We start from the raw sequence: 15,903 nt of genomic DNA, 5'->3' as shown, positions 1-15,903 counted from the left end.
TTCAATTTATCAGGTATTCTTCAATTCAACTTCCAACAGCGTCCTTGCTCCTCCACACAGTCCACTCCTCCAGAAAGGTCTTGGTCCTCTTCCCAATTCACTTCTTCCCTTGGGAAACTGTCACCATCCTCTTGCACTTCAACTCCATGGTCCTCTTCAACATCCTCGGCTGCGAGAGAGCACGATTCCTTGGAGGTTCTCCTCAACATCCTCAGCTGCAGGACAGCATGATAACTTGGAGACGTCCCAGCTGTACTGTCCTGGCCCATGGTACTACCACAGGCGGTTCACGTGTACCACCTTTGGGTGAGACATCCTGACTCCCCGAATCAGATATGTCATGTCTAATAGGTGGTCTAACACAGTGTAAGGCCCGTCCCATGGGCTCTGCAGCTTTGGTGACTGTCCTTTCTTTCGCTGAGGATTGTATAACTAAACTTGGTCACCATCCTTGAAGCTCACCTCACTTGCCTTGGCATCATACTTGCACTTCATCACCTCTCCTGAAAACTTGAGGGCTCCTCACACTTGATGATATACCTCAGCCAGCCTTTCCTGAAGGTGCTTCACATAGCCGGTGGTGTCTGTAGGCATCTGTTCACCAGGTGGTCTTCCCATTAACAAGTCAACAGGTAAGTATAACTCGTGGCCCAACATCAGTTTTGCAGGGGATGTAGCTGGTAGACTAATGGGCTGCAGACCGATATGCCAGCAGCAACACAGGTAATTTCTGGTCCCATTCTGTTTGTCCATCTACACAGTACTTGGCCAGTTCTTGTCCTAGGGTCCACTTGAATTTCTCCACAACCCCATCTGATTGAGGCCTTACTAGGGCGGTCCTGGTCTTCTTGCTCCCCAGTAATTTGCAGCACTCACGGAACACAGCAGACTCGAAGTTTCTACCCTGGTCTGAATGTAGCCCTTGTGGCATCCCAAAACGACAGAAAAACTGATCAACCAACACCTGAGCAACAGTCGCAGCCTCTTGATCGGGGATGGCATAGATTTCTGGCCACTTTGTGAAGTAGTCCATGGCGACACATACCGGTTTCCTCTTTCACTGAGTGGCATAGGTCCAGCAATGTCCACTGCGACTCTTTCCATCGGTGCACCCACTTGGTACTGCTGGAGAGGAGCACAACCACATTTCTTGGGTCCCCTCTTGGCGCAGCACGCATCACAGGTCCGAAACCACTCTTCAACATCCTGATGCATGCCAATCCAGTAGAATCTCTGTCGCAGCTGGCTTAGAGCTTTCTTCACTCCCAGGTGCCCACTAGTGATCTGGTTATGGGACTCATCCAAGATCTCGGACCTCATCTTCTTCGGAACGACCAGTTGCCAATACTTGCTGAAGTCATCAGGTGTCTCCCACTGATGTTCCAGTAGTCCGTTGTTCAGACGAAGAAGGTCCCACTGACTCCAGTAGCTCTTGGTCGCAGGGCTTAATCTGGAAACTTCTTCCCAAGATGGTTGCAGTATACTCCACCCCAGCCACTCTAGCTCTGGTTGTAAATCTGCATCTTCCATCTGCATCTTCTTCAGGTCTTCATTTGATGCTGGCCCTACCACAATGGTACGGCAGCATTTCTTTCCAAAATTCCCATTCTCGCTGTCTGTTCTTTCATCTTCTTGCACACTATAGATCAAGGTTCTCCTGCATTTCCTCAGTGGTGGGGCTTCTTGGGAAAAACTGACTGGTTGTGGGCTCTCGTCACCATCCTTCACTACTTTACCCTTGTCCTTCTCATCTGCACATTCATAGCTGAAGTGTTCCACCTCACCACATGTCCACAACACGTTTGTTGCAATTGTGGGTTTCCTCGCAATGCTCCATTCTTGCTCTATCTTCCATTTGTAACAATCCACCTTATGTCCTGGCTTCCTGCAGAACCAGCAACGTCCTCTGATCTTCTCCTGTTCTCTCTTTCAGTTGTTGCGGTCCACTTTCCTATGTCCTGGCTTTTCACAGTACCAGCACCTTCCTTCAAAATTTTCCACTTCCCGTACCTGCGCCTTTCTTGCCTTGAATGCTGCACTATAACTGGCCTGAAAAGTGGAAGTACTGAACCTGACATAGGACTCAGATTCTAGAGCCCTGACTAGTGCTTCTTGCATGCTTCTGGGTTGTGCCTGCTTCACTTGCACTTTCAACTCTGCACTGCCAAGAGCATTGATGAACTGGTTCCTCAGAAGAATAGCCAACAGGTTAGGTGCAGCTTCAGTGTACACCTTATATGCCATACTCTCCAGGTCATGAGGAAGCTGCTGTAGGGATTCTCCTCAAGCCCGTACACGGCTCCGGAATCTTGCTTTATAAACCTCAGTCTGGTACATGATTCCATATCTGTGCTCCAGCACTTCTACTGAGGACTGATAACTGTTCCTCTCCATCACTGACATCTGGCCCAGATTTTCTATTGCGGCATCGTTAAGGCTAGTAGCAAGCTGCACTGCCCTCTGCCTATCATCCTAACCATTCTGATTGGCAAGTAACTAAACATGTGCATGGTAAGATTCCCAAGATACTCTACCATCAAATTCCTGAGGTTTCTTTTTAATTGGACCCCCATTATAGCTATGTACTTCACTGGTTAGGGCTTTAAAAACTGGGGTATCATAATTAAGACCAGGACTTAAAACTTCTGCATTCTGATTATTCACCCAGGTAATGCTACCTTTAGATGCCTGGGATCCGTCAAGATTCACCATACACTGTCCATTCCTTTCATATGCTCCCTGTACACTAACCTGAGGCTCAGCAGTGCAATATTTCTCTACAGCCTCAGTTTTCTTACTAATTATCTTCACATGGTCAACTACATGCTTCAACTGCTTATCCACATCCCAGCAAAAATTGAAATGACGGGCCAGCACTGGCATACTGTATAACTGAACTAAGGGAAAAGGGCAACCATGCACTGGACCGATTCCTGGCCATAATATTCTGTTTATATCGGGCCAATTGGTGTAAAGCTTGCGCTGGACCGATATATAAATAAAACTCATTTTTTCAACACTGGGCTGAAACGGCAACCATACATTGGACCGATTCCTGGCCATAATATTCTGTTTATACTGGGCCAGTTGGTGTAAAACTTGTGTTGGGCCGATATGTAAATAAACTTTTTTCCCGACACTGGGCTGAATCGGCAACCATACATTGGACCTATTCCTGGCAGTAATGGTTATATATACTCGTGTGTGTGTGTGTGTATATATATATATATATATATATATATATATATATATATATATATATATATATATATATATATATTACACCCCATTTGTGTAATTGCTTATTTCACGAAATGGGCAGTCAGATAGCCCATTACGTGAAGCAGGCAGTCATATTCTCATTTCACGAAGTGGACAATGAAACTGCCCGTTTCGTGAAACGTGCAGTCATTTGCCCAGATCATGACCTGAGCAAATGACTGAGCGCTTCACGTAATGGGCAATCTGACTGCCCATTTCGTGAAAAGAGCAATTACACAAACGGGGTGTGATATATATATATATATATATATATATATATATATATATATATATATATATATATATATATATATATGGAGCCTCCTTGGTACAGTAGTATATATATATATATATATATATATATATATATATATATATATATTGAGCCTCAGTAGTAGAGTGTGCTTGTCGCACGCTTGTGAGCGCGGGTTCGCCTCCCGCCAGAGTTGTAAAAACTTTTGGAAGCGTTCACCAAGCCACTTGCTACTTTGGCAGACACAAGGGGTGCTGTGGTTGAACCAGTGTCGCATACCAGTATGCTTGCACCCAGTCGGCTTAAGGCGGGCCGATTACACTCGATTCACAGACTACACACACATCCAAAGCTATACAACACTACAATCACACTTACAAGCACTTCTCACCCTACATACAGTCTCAACCAGACAGCCTAAGCCACTGGGTAGAGATACAATGGCTGTATCGTCCCTGCTTCGGTAGGGATAGGCCGGTCCTGCAGTGGACCTCGGCGGCTGATGATGATGATAATGATAATTATATATATATATATATATATATATATTGTTACATAGCCTATGATTTCATCATCCTTTGTGTAATTTTAACGCACAGTTGCTGCATGTTTGATCACGAGCGTGTTCTGCCTCAGTCCCCCCCTTCTACCGTTATAGTAGAGTAAGTCGTCCTTTCTGTTATTCAGTGCGGGATTGTCGATCGTTTGTCCCCATCGCTTCATTTGCGCGTCCCTCTTACAAGTTGTATCAGGCTCTGCTGGCTCCTATATAATGAGCTCAGTCTCTGCATCATTGCCACTTAGATCTGCTCCTCATTTTGTTCACATCTCTGTCCTCCCCTGTACAGATATTATTATTGTGAGTGCTCAAGAAGTCTCCAACCATCTAGCAGCTGTGTGTAATTTGAGTATAACTGTTGTTGCATTTTTTCTTGTACTGTATAGCATAAGTTTAATTTGTAGGCCTAGTGAAGTTTTTGTAATTCGTGTGGGGTTCTTTGTCAGTTATTTTTGATAATAGTTTGTATCTGTAATTATTTATCTGGCATTCACTGAGTATTATCTGGTATCTCATTTTATCAGGGCTGACTTAGATAAATTTACTCTTTCTAATTTCGTGTTAATAGAGGCTATTGCAGTTAACCATATATTTAACCTGTTTATTTGCCATTACATTATCCTTATGAGTCCTGAATGTTTTGTTGTTAGTTTGAGCATTAAACTTTAACTTGTAATTTTACCTAACTCTTTTGTTTTGAACCTGGAACTTTACGGGACAGTAGTGATTTTTAGCATTCTCACTTAAAGTGTACATTATCTTTCTCTGTTCCGTAACATAAATTTGGCGACCTCATATCAGGATATTCAGGATATTATCATAAGGATATTGTTTGATATTTTGTGACTGCTATATTAGGTTGTGCCTCGACTGACAGTCACCAGGTGATGAGTGCAGGTATGTAATGTAGAAAGGCATTACATATCTGTAGTCGATGGCGTTCTGTTAGTCGAGGTATTTTTACCATTAGTGTAGGTCTAGCTATTTGTCTCTGTAGGATTTAGTATAGGTTAGCGATTTGTCTGTTAGGTGATTAGTTTTAGGGTCTTTAGATTAGTTTGTCTTTATATTATAAGGTATAAAAAATAAAAAAACCAAGAAAAAATTAAAAAAATAAAAATATAAAACAAAAATAAAAATAAATAAGATTAAAATTATTATATATATATGTACGTTTGCATGAAAGTGTGTCTGTATGTATGCATGGAAGTGTGTGTGTGTGTGTGTGTGTGTATGTGTATGTATGTATATATATATGTTTGTATATATATGTATATATGTTTAAATGTATATACATATATATATATATATACTGTATATACACGGCCTTAATAACCAGGGGCTTCGGCCCCAATGGTTGATAGGCCGGGGAAAAAAAAAAAAAAAAATTGTGACTGATATATTCATGATGGCTACTATTTCTACACTTGATGAAGCCAAAGATTTTTTGTCAAATGTGCAAACAGTGTGTGATATAGAAAACAGAACAAAGAATGAACTTAAGCTTGTTGCTCAACAATTGGGAATTGCAGTTCACTCTCATCATTCTAAAGATCAAATTGTTGGCATGATTAATAAAAGCTTGTTTAATGTAACTCCTCCAAATGAGCAAACGCAGATTGAATTAGCTAAGTTACAGCTAGCTCTGCAGGAGGCTCGTGCTAAAGAAGCTGAATTTCAGGCAAATGCTAAGCAGGCTGAGTCTCAGGCTAAGGAGGCGGAATCTCAGGCTCGGATTCAGGAGGCACAGATACAGGCACAAGTTGAACTTGCTAGGATTCAGGCAGACCATGAGTATCGCATGAAACAAGGTGGAACTGGATCATCTTGCTCTGATGATTTTGATGTGGCTAAAAATGTTAAACTTGTCCCTCCTTTTAATGAATCTGATTTAACCAAGTATTTTCAGTTGTTTGAGAGGGTAGCTACAGGTTTTAATTGGCCTAAGGAGTATTGGACAGTACTCCTTCAAACTGTTCTCACCGGTAAAGCTCAAGTAACTTATGCATCTTTGCCTCAGGATCAATCTGATAATTATGATGTAGTTAAGAGCTTGATTCTTAAGGCCTATGAGCTTGTTCCTGAAGCCTATAGAGTAAAATTTAGGACAACTTACAAGCAAGATAAGCAATCCCATGTTGAGTATGCAAGAATCAAAGAAGATCTGTTAGAGCAGTGGTTAAATTCTAAGAATGTGGATTCTGATTTTGGTAAATTTAAGCAGATGATTTTGCTGGAGGATTTCAAAAGGTGTATTAGTAAAGATGTAAGCCTATATCTTGATGAGAAAAGAATAGATAATTTGTCTGATGCTGCAGTTTTAGCTGATGAGTATGTTCTCACTCACAAGAGATATTTTAGAGGAAAAAGGAAAGCTGAGAGTCTGTACGTTGCCTCTACTCAGAGTACAGGTAACAGGAAAGAGAATAAAGATGATGTTTCTCAGGAAGTAAATACCAGCTTCACCTCTAGATTTCAGAAAAGTAAATGTACTTATTGTAGTAAGCTTGGTCATACTACGGAGAGATGTTTCAGGAGAAGGCGTGATGTGAACAAAAAGGAGTCTTTAAATATTCAGTCAATTGGTCTAGTGTCCACTCTTGAGAGTTCCCAGAATTCTTTAACTGAGTTAACTGAACCTGCTTTGAGGGGTAAATTAAATTCTCATGATGGAGCTCCTCTTTTGAGCAGTAACGTGGGTGACACTCTCAAGAGTTCATGTGCTAATTTCCTGTCTGATGGTTTTGTCAGTCCTCTGGACAGTAATGACAGGAAATCAGTTCAAATATATCGTGATACAGGTGCTTGCCAATCCCTTATGCTGACCAGTGTTCTAGGCTCTAATGTTAATTCCTCTGATGAGACTGTAATCTTACAAGGTGTAGGGAATAATTACTTCTCTGTCCCTCTGTGCAGAGTGAATTTAGAGTCTGGTTTTGTTAATGGTTCCGTTATGGTTGGGTTGGTTGAGACACTCCCAATGTCAGGTGTAACTTTCTTACTTGGAAATGATATTGGTGGAAGTCAAGTGTGTCCAGCTCCTCAGTTGTCTAGTGAGCCAGTGGCTGCGGCCCAGGATTGTGATGTCCCTGATGTGTTCCCTGCATGTGCTGTCACTAGGGCTAAGTCTAAAGTTACTGGTGATTTAGAGGATAATGATGATGATGATGTTATCCTAGCTGACACTTTTCTTGCTAATTTGGACCACTCACCATATGAGGCAGTACCCCGTAGTGTTGATAATTTGTCTCGTCAAGAGTTGGTTGAGTTGCAGGTTGCTGACCCTGAGTTGAAAGGTCTAGCTAACTCTGCTTACAGTGAAGAAGAGTCAGCCGGTGCTTCTACTTGTTATTATGTAAAGTCAGGAGTACTTATGAGGAAGTGGAGACCCCCAACAGCATCAGCCGACTGTGAATGGGAGGTTGTACATCAAGTTGTCATCCCTCGTGTTTGTAGGCAGGATATCATTCGAGTGGCTCATGATTCCAGTTTGGCAGGACACCTTGGAGTAAGGAAGACTGTGGCACGCATTTTGAAACACTTCTACTGGCCAGGTATCTTCAGGGATGTTTCCTGGTATTGTAAGTCTTGTCACACCTGTCAAGTTGTGGGGAAGTGTAATCAGACCGAAAAGGTTGCACCTCTAGTTCCCATTCCTCCTTTTGAGGCGCCTTTCACCCGTGTGTTGGTGGATATTGTGGGCCCTCTTCCTAAGACTTCTTCAGGATTTTCTTATGTGTTGACCCTGATTGATATGGCTACTCGTTATCCTGAAGCCATTCCACTTAGAAACATCTCAGCAAAGAACGTGGTTAAGGAAATGCTGGGGTTCTTCACAAAGTTTGGTCTGCCTAAGGAGGTACAGTCCGACCGGGGAAGTAATTTCATGTCAAACGTTTTCAAGCAGTCTCTGAAAGAGTTGGGCATCACCCAGATCACGTCTTCAGCTTACCATCCCCAGACCCAAGGAGCGTTGGAGAGATATCATCAAACACTCAAATCGATGCTCAAGAAATACTGTTTGGAACATCAGAAAGACTGGGATAAAGGTCTTCCATTCGTTGTGTTTGCTGCAAGAGAATCTCCAAATGAATCACTGGGCTTCTCACCTTTTGAACTACTGTTTGGCCATGAAGTAAGAGGACTCCTTAAGTTACTCAAGGAATGCTGGCTGTCGGAGGAAGATGACGTCAACCTGCTGGAGTATGTGATGAAGTTCAAAGAACGGCTGTCCACTGCTTTACAGCTGGCGAGAGAGAATTTAGGAGCTGCTCAGGAGAAGATGAAGACTTGGTATGATAAGAAGTCCAGGTTACGCCACTTTCAGCCAGGAGATCAGGTTTTGATTCTGCTACCAGTTCATGGGCAACCTCTTCAAGCCAAGTTTAGTGGTCCCTATTTCGTGGAGAAGAAACTCAGTGATGTCAGCTATGTCATCGCCACACCAGATCGTAGAAAGAGCAAGCAACTATGTCACATCAACATGCTAAAGTTATATCACAGGCGGGACGAAAATAATCCAGTCTGCACTGTAGCTGTTCCACCCGAGTCTGCAAGTGAAGCTCTCCCATGCAGTATGAGCCTGAGTGATAGTTTGAGGAAGAATCCTGATATCATGAATGATCTCCAGACTAAGCTTTCTCATCTACCTCCCAAGGAAAGGCAGGAGTTTTCGGCATTACTGCAGGAGTACCCGCAAGTGTTCCGTGCCACTCCAGGAAGAACCACTGTGTTGATGCATGATGTCGATGTTGGAGACGCAAAGCCAATTAAACTGCCTCCTTACCGTGTGAACCCAGTGAAAGTTCCTCTCATCCAGAAGGAGCTTGGCTACCTGTTGGACCACAAGATGATTGAGCCCTGTCAGAGCGGGTGGAGTTCTCCTGTCACTCTGGTCCCTAAGCCAGGTGGGTCACAGAGGCTTTGCATCGACTACAGACGTGTTAATCAGATAACTAAAACAGACACTTACCCTCTCCCTCGTGTGGAAGATTGCATAGACAAGATCGGAAAGGCTAGGTACATAAGTAAGTTTGATTTGTTAAAGGGATACTGGCAAGTACCTATGACTGAATGTGCTAGGGAGATCTCATGTTTTGTAACACTAGGAAAGGCTTTTGCATGTTCTGTAATGCCGTATGGTATGAAGAATGCACCAGCCACATTTCAGAAGCTCATGAATGTTGTAACAGAGGGTTTGGCAGGGTGTGTTGTTTATATTGATGATGTATTAATCTTCAGTGACAACTGGAAAGATCACCTATGCCATGTCAGTAAATTTCTTGACCGTTTAGTTCATGCTAATCTTGTAGCTAATTTATCAAAGTGTGAGTTTGGTCAAGCTAAAGTTCAGTACCTTGGGTATGTAATTGGTGATGGACATGTTGCACCACCAGGAGCTAAGGTTCAGGTTATAAGTGATCTTCCCAGACCTAAAAGTAGGAAAGAGCTACAAAGATTTTTGGGAATGGTAGGTTATTACAGGAGATTTGTTCTTAACTTTTCTATTCTTGTATCACCACTTACAGACCTACTGAAAAAGGGAGTTGAATTTGTCTGGACCGATAACTGTGAATCCTCTTTCAACAAACTTAAAGCTATTCTATTAAGTCAGCCAGTGCTCGCTACTCCAAATTTTGCTAAGCCTTTTAAGATGGCTGTTGATGCAAGTGATACAGGAGCTGGGGCTGTTTTGCTGCAAGAGGATGATCAGGGTATTGAACATCCTGTATCTTATTACAGTAAGAAGTTCACTCTACCTCAAAAGAACTACTCCACTATTGAGAAAGAGCTTTTGGCCTTGATTTTGGGTTTACAGCAGTTTTCATTTTATTTGTGTTCTGGTTTTGACCCCATAGTCATTTATACCGATCACAACCCACTGAAATTCCTTAGTAAGTTTAAAGATAAAAATCAGAGATTGACAAGATGGAGTCTACTTCTTCAGGAGTATTCATTAGACATACAACATGTCAAGGGGAAAGAAAATGTTATTGCAGATTGCTTATCTAGACTTTAGACAGATTGTTTTAGAGTAATAAGAAATTTCCTTTGTAAATTTCTTTTTCTTTGTGGGGAGGTGTTACATAGCCTATGATTTCATCATCCTTTGTGTAATTTTAACGCACAGTTGCTGCATGTTTGATCACGAGCGTGTTCTGCCTCAGTCCCCCCCTTCTACCGTTATAGTAGAGTAAGTCGTCCTTTCTGTTATTCAGTGCGGGATTGTCGATCGTTTGTCCCCATCGCTTCATTTGCGCGTCCCTCTTACAAGTTGTATCAGGCTCTGCTGGCTCCTATATAATGAGCTCAGTCTCTGCATCATTGCCACTTAGATCTGCTCCTCATTTTGTTCACATCTCTGTCCTCCCCTGTACAGATATTATTATTGTGAGTGCTCAAGAAGTCTCCAACCATCTAGCAGCTGTGTGTAATTTGATATAACTGTTGTTGCATTTTTTCTTGTACTGTATAGCATAAGTTTAATTTGTAGGCCTGGTGAAGTTTTTGTAATTCGTGTGGGGTTCTTTGTCAGTTATTTTTGATAATAGTTTGTATCTGTAATTATTTATCTGGCATTCACTGAGTATTATCTGGTATCTCATTTTATCAGGGCTGACTTAGATAAATTTACTCTTTCTAATTTCGTGTTAATAGAGGCTATTGCAGTTAACCATATATTTAACCTGTTTATTTGCCATTACATTATCCTTATGAGTCCTGAATGTTTTGTTGTTAGTTTGAGCATTAAACTTTAACTTGTAATTTTACCTAACTCTTTTGTTTTGAACCTGGAACTTTACGGGACAGTAGTGATTTTTAGCATTCTCACTTAAAGTGTACATTATCTTTCTCTGTTCCGTAACATAAATTTGGCGACCTCATATCAGGATATTCAGGATATTATCATAAGGATATTGTTTGATATTTTGTGACTGATATATTCATGATGGCTACTATTTCTACACTTGATGAAGCCAAAGATTTTTTGTCAAATGTGCAAACAGTGTGTGATATAGAAAACAGAACAAAGAATGAACTTAAGCTTGTTGCTCAACAATTGGGAATTGCAGTTCACTCTCATCATTCTAAAGATCAAATTGTTGGCATGATTAATAAAAGCTTGTTTAATGTAACTCCTCCAAATGAGCAAACGCAGATTGAATTAGCTAAGTTACAGCTAGCTCTGCAGGAGGCTCGTGCTAAAGAAGCTGAATTTCAGGCAAATGCTAAGCAGGCTGAGTCTCAGGCTAAGGAGGCGGAATCTCAGGCTCGGATTCAGGAGGCACAGATACAGGCACAAGTTGAACTTGCTAGGATTCAGGCAGACCATGAGTATCGCATGAAACAAGGTGGAACTGGATCATCTTGCTCTGATGATTTTGATGTGGCTAAAAATGTTAAACTTGTCCCTCCTTTTAATGAATCTGATTTAACCAAGTATTTTCAGTTGTTTGAGAGGGTAGCTACAGGTTTTAATTGGCCTAAGGAGTATTGGACAGTACTCCTTCAAACTGTTCTCACCGGTAAAGCTCAAGTAACTTATGCATCTTTGCCTCAGGATCAATCTGATAATTATGATGTAGTTAAGAGCTTGATTCTTAAGGCCTATGAGCTTGTTCCTGAAGCCTATAGAGTAAAATTTAGGACAACTTACAAGCAAGATAAGCAATCCCATGTTGAGTATGCAAGAATCAAAGAAGATCTGTTAGAGCAGTGGTTAAATTCTAAGAATGTGGATTCTGATTTTGGTAAATTTAAGCAGATGATTTTGCTGGAGGATTTCAAAAGGTGTATTAGTAAAGATGTAAGCCTATATCTTGATGAGAAAAGAATAGATAATTTGTCTGATGCTGCAGTTTTAGCTGATGAGTATGTTCTCACTCACAAGAGATATTTTAGAGGAAAAATGAAAGCTGAGAGTCTGTACGTTGCCTCTACTCAGAGTACAGGTAACAGGAAAGAGAATAAAGATGATGTTTCTCAGGAAGTAAATACCAGCTTCACCTCTAGATTTCAGAAAAGTAAATGTACTTATTGTAGTAAGCTTGGTCATACTACGGAGAGATGTTTCAGGAGAAGGCGTGATGTGAACAAAAAGGAGTCTTTAAATATTCAGTCAATTGGTCTAGTGTCCACTCTTGAGAGTTCCCAGAATTCTTTAACTGAGTTAACTGAACCTGCTTTGAGGGGTAAATTAAATTCTCATGATGGAGCTCCTCTTTTGAGCAGTAACGTGGGTGACACTCTCAAGAGTTCATGTGCTAATTTCCTGTCTGATGGTTTTGTCAGTCCTCTGGACAGTAATGACAGGAAATCAGTTCAAATATATCGTGATACAGGTGCTTGCCAATCCCTTATGCTGACCAGTGTTCTAGGCTCTAATGTTAATTCCTCTGATGAGACTGTAATCTTACAAGGTGTAGGGAATAATTACTTCTCTGTCCCTCTGTGCAGAGTGAATTTAGAGTCTGGTTTTGTTAATGGTTCCGTTATGGTTGGGTTGGTTGAGACACTCCCAATGTCAGGTGTAACTTTCTTACTTGGAAATGATATTGGTGGAAGTCAAGTGTGTCCAGCTCCTCAGTTGTCTAGTGAGCCAGTGGCTGCGGCCCAGGATTGTGATGTCCCTGATGTGTTCCCTGCATGTGCTGTCACTAGGGCTAAGTCTAAAGTTACTGGTGATTTAGAGGATAATGATGATGATGATGTTATCCTAGCTGACACTTTTCTTGCTAATTTGGACCACTCACCATATGAGGCAGTACCCCGTAGTGTTGATAATTTGTCTCGTCAAGAGTTGGTTGAGTTGCAGGTTGCTGACCCTGAGTTGAAAGGTCTAGCTAACTCTGCTTACAGTGAAGAAGAGTCAGCCGGTGCTTCTACTTGTTATTATGTAAAGTCAGGAGTACTTATGAGGAAGTGGAGACCCCCAACAGCATCAGCCGACTGTGAATGGGAGGTTGTACATCAAGTTGTCATCCCTCGTGTTTGTAGGCAGGATATCATTCGAGTGGCTCATGATTCCAGTTTGGCAGGACACCTTGGAGTGAGGAAGACTGTGGCACGCATTTTGAAACACTTCTACTGGCCAGGTATCTTCAGGGATGTTTCCTGGTATTGTAAGTCTTGTCACACCTGTCAAGTTGTGGGGAAGTGTAATCAGACCGAAAAGGTTGCACCTCTAGTTCCCATTCCTCCTTTTGAGGCGCCTTTCACCCGTGTGTTGGTGGATATTGTGGGCCCTCTTCCTAAGACTTCTTCAGGATTTTCTTATGTGTTGACCCTGATTGATATGGCTACTCGTTATCCTGAAGCCATTCCACTTAGAAACATCTCAGCAAAGAACGTGGTTAAGGAAATGCTGGGGTTCTTCACAAAGTTTGGTCTGCCTAAGGAGGTACAGTCCGACCGGGGAAGTAATTTCATGTCAAACGTTTTCAAGCAGTCTCTGAAAGAGTTGGGCATCACCCAGATCACGTCTTCAGCTTACCATCCCCAGACCCAAGGAGCGTTGGAGAGATATCATCAAACACTCAAATCGATGCTCAAGAAATACTGTTTGGAACATCAGAAAGACTGGGATAAAGGTCTTCCATTCGTTGTGTTTGCTGCAAGAGAATCTCCAAATGAATCACTGGGCTTCTCACCTTTTGAACTACTGTTTGGCCATGAAGTAAGAGGACCCCTTAAGTTACTCAAGGAATGCTGGCTGTCGGAGGAAGATGACGTCAACCTGCTGGAGTATGTGATGAAGTTCAAAGAACGGCTGTCCACTGCTTTACAGCTGGCGAGAGAGAATTTAGGAGCTGCTCAGGAGAAGATGAAGACTTGGTATGATAAGAAGTCCAGGTTACGCCACTTTCAGCCAGGAGATCAGGTTTTGATTCTGCTACCAGTTCATGGGCAACCTCTTCAAGCCAAGTTTAGTGGTCCCTATTTCGTGGAGAAGAAACTCAGTGATGTCAGCTATGTCATCGCCACACCAGATCGTAGAAAGAGCAAGCAACTATGTCACATCAACATGCTAAAGTTATATCACAGGCGGGACGAAAATAATCCAGTCTGCACTGTAGCTGTTCCACCCGAGTCTGCAAGTGAAGCTCTCCCATGCAGTATGAGCCTGAGTGATAGTTTGAGGAAGAATCCTGATATCATGAATGATCTCCAGACTAAGCTTTCTCATCTACCTCCCAAGGAAAGGCAGGAGTTTTCGGCATTACTGCAGGAGTACCCGCAAGTGTTCCGTGCCACTCCAGGAAGAACCACTGTGTTGATGCATGATGTCGATGTTGGAGACGCAAAGCCAATTAAACTGCCTCCTTACCGTGTGAACCCAGTGAAAGTTCCTCTCATCCAGAAGGAGCTTGGCTACCTGTTGGACCACAAGATGATTGAGCCCTGTCAGAGCGAGTGGAGTTCTCCTGTCACTCTGGTCCCTAAGCCAGGTGGGTCACAGAGGCTTTGCATCGACTACAGACGTGTTAATCAGATAACTAAAACAGACACTTACCCTCTCCCTCGTGTGGAAGATTGCATAGACAAGATCGGAAAGGCTAGGTACATAAGTAAGTTTGATTTGTTAAAGGGATACTGGCAAGTACCTATGACTGAACGTGCTAGGGAGATCTCATGTTTTGTAACACTAGGAAAGGCTTTTGCATGTTCTGTAATGCCGTATGGTATGAAGAATGCACCAGCCACATTTCAGAAGCTCATGAATGTTGTAACAGAGGGTTTGGCAGGGTGTGTTGTTTATATTGATGATGTATTAATCTTCAGTGACAACTGGAAAGATCACCTATGCCATGTCAGTAAATTTCTTGACCGTTTAGTTCATGCTAATCTTGTAGCTAATTTATCAAAGTGTGAGTTTGGTCAAGCTAAAGTTCAGTACCTTGGGTATGTAATTGGTGATGGACATGTTGCACCACCAGGAGCTAAGGTTCAGGTTATAAGTGATCTTCCCAGACCTAAAAGTAGGAAAGAGCTACAAAGATTTTTGGGAATGGTAGGTTATTACAGGAGATTTGTTCTTAACTTTTCTATTCTTGTATCACCACTTACAGACCTACTGAAAAAGGGGAGTTGAATTTGTCTGGACCGATAACTGTGAATCCTCTTTCAACAAACTTAAAGCTATTCTATTAAGTCAGCCAGTGCTCGCTACTCCAAATTTTGCTAAGCCTTTTAAGATGGCTGTTGATGCAAGTGATACAGGAGCTGGGGCTGTTTTGCTGCAAGAGGATGATCAGGGTATTGAACATCCTGTATCTTATTACAGTAAGAAGTTCACTCTACCTCAAAAGAACTACTCCACTATTGAGAAAGAGCTTTTGGCCTTGATTTTGGGTTTACAGCAGTTTTCATTTTATTTGTGTTCTGGTTTTGACCCCATAGTCATTTATACCGATCACAACCCACTGAAATTCCTTAGTAAGTTTAAAGATAAAAATCAGAGATTGACAAGATGGAGTCTACTTCTTCAGGAGTATTCATTAGACATACAACATGTCAAGGGGAAAGAAAATGTTATTGCAGATTGCTTATCTAGACTTTAGACAGATTGTTTTAGAGTAATAAGAAATTTCCTTTGTAAATTTCTTTTTCTTTGTGGGGAGGTGTTACATAGCCTATGATTTCATCATCCTTTGTGTAATTTTAACGCACAGTTGCTGCATGTTTGATCACGAGCGTGTTCTGCCTCAGTCCAAACCTTCTACCGTTATAGTAGAGTAAGTCGTCCTTTCTGTTATTCAGTGCGGGATTGTCGATCGTTTGTCCCCATCGCTTCATTTGCGCGTCCCTCTTACAAGTTGTATCAGGCTCT

This window comes from Coenobita brevimanus, chromosome 87, assembly GCF_032717465.1.
Source record: "Coenobita brevimanus isolate Jiangsu-jjx chromosome 87, ASM3271746v2, whole genome shotgun sequence".
Classification (NCBI taxonomy): domain Eukaryota; kingdom Metazoa; phylum Arthropoda; class Malacostraca; order Decapoda; family Coenobitidae; genus Coenobita; species Coenobita brevimanus.
The sequence above is the reverse complement of the archived record's forward strand: the minus strand, read 5'-3'. Positions refer to the sequence as shown.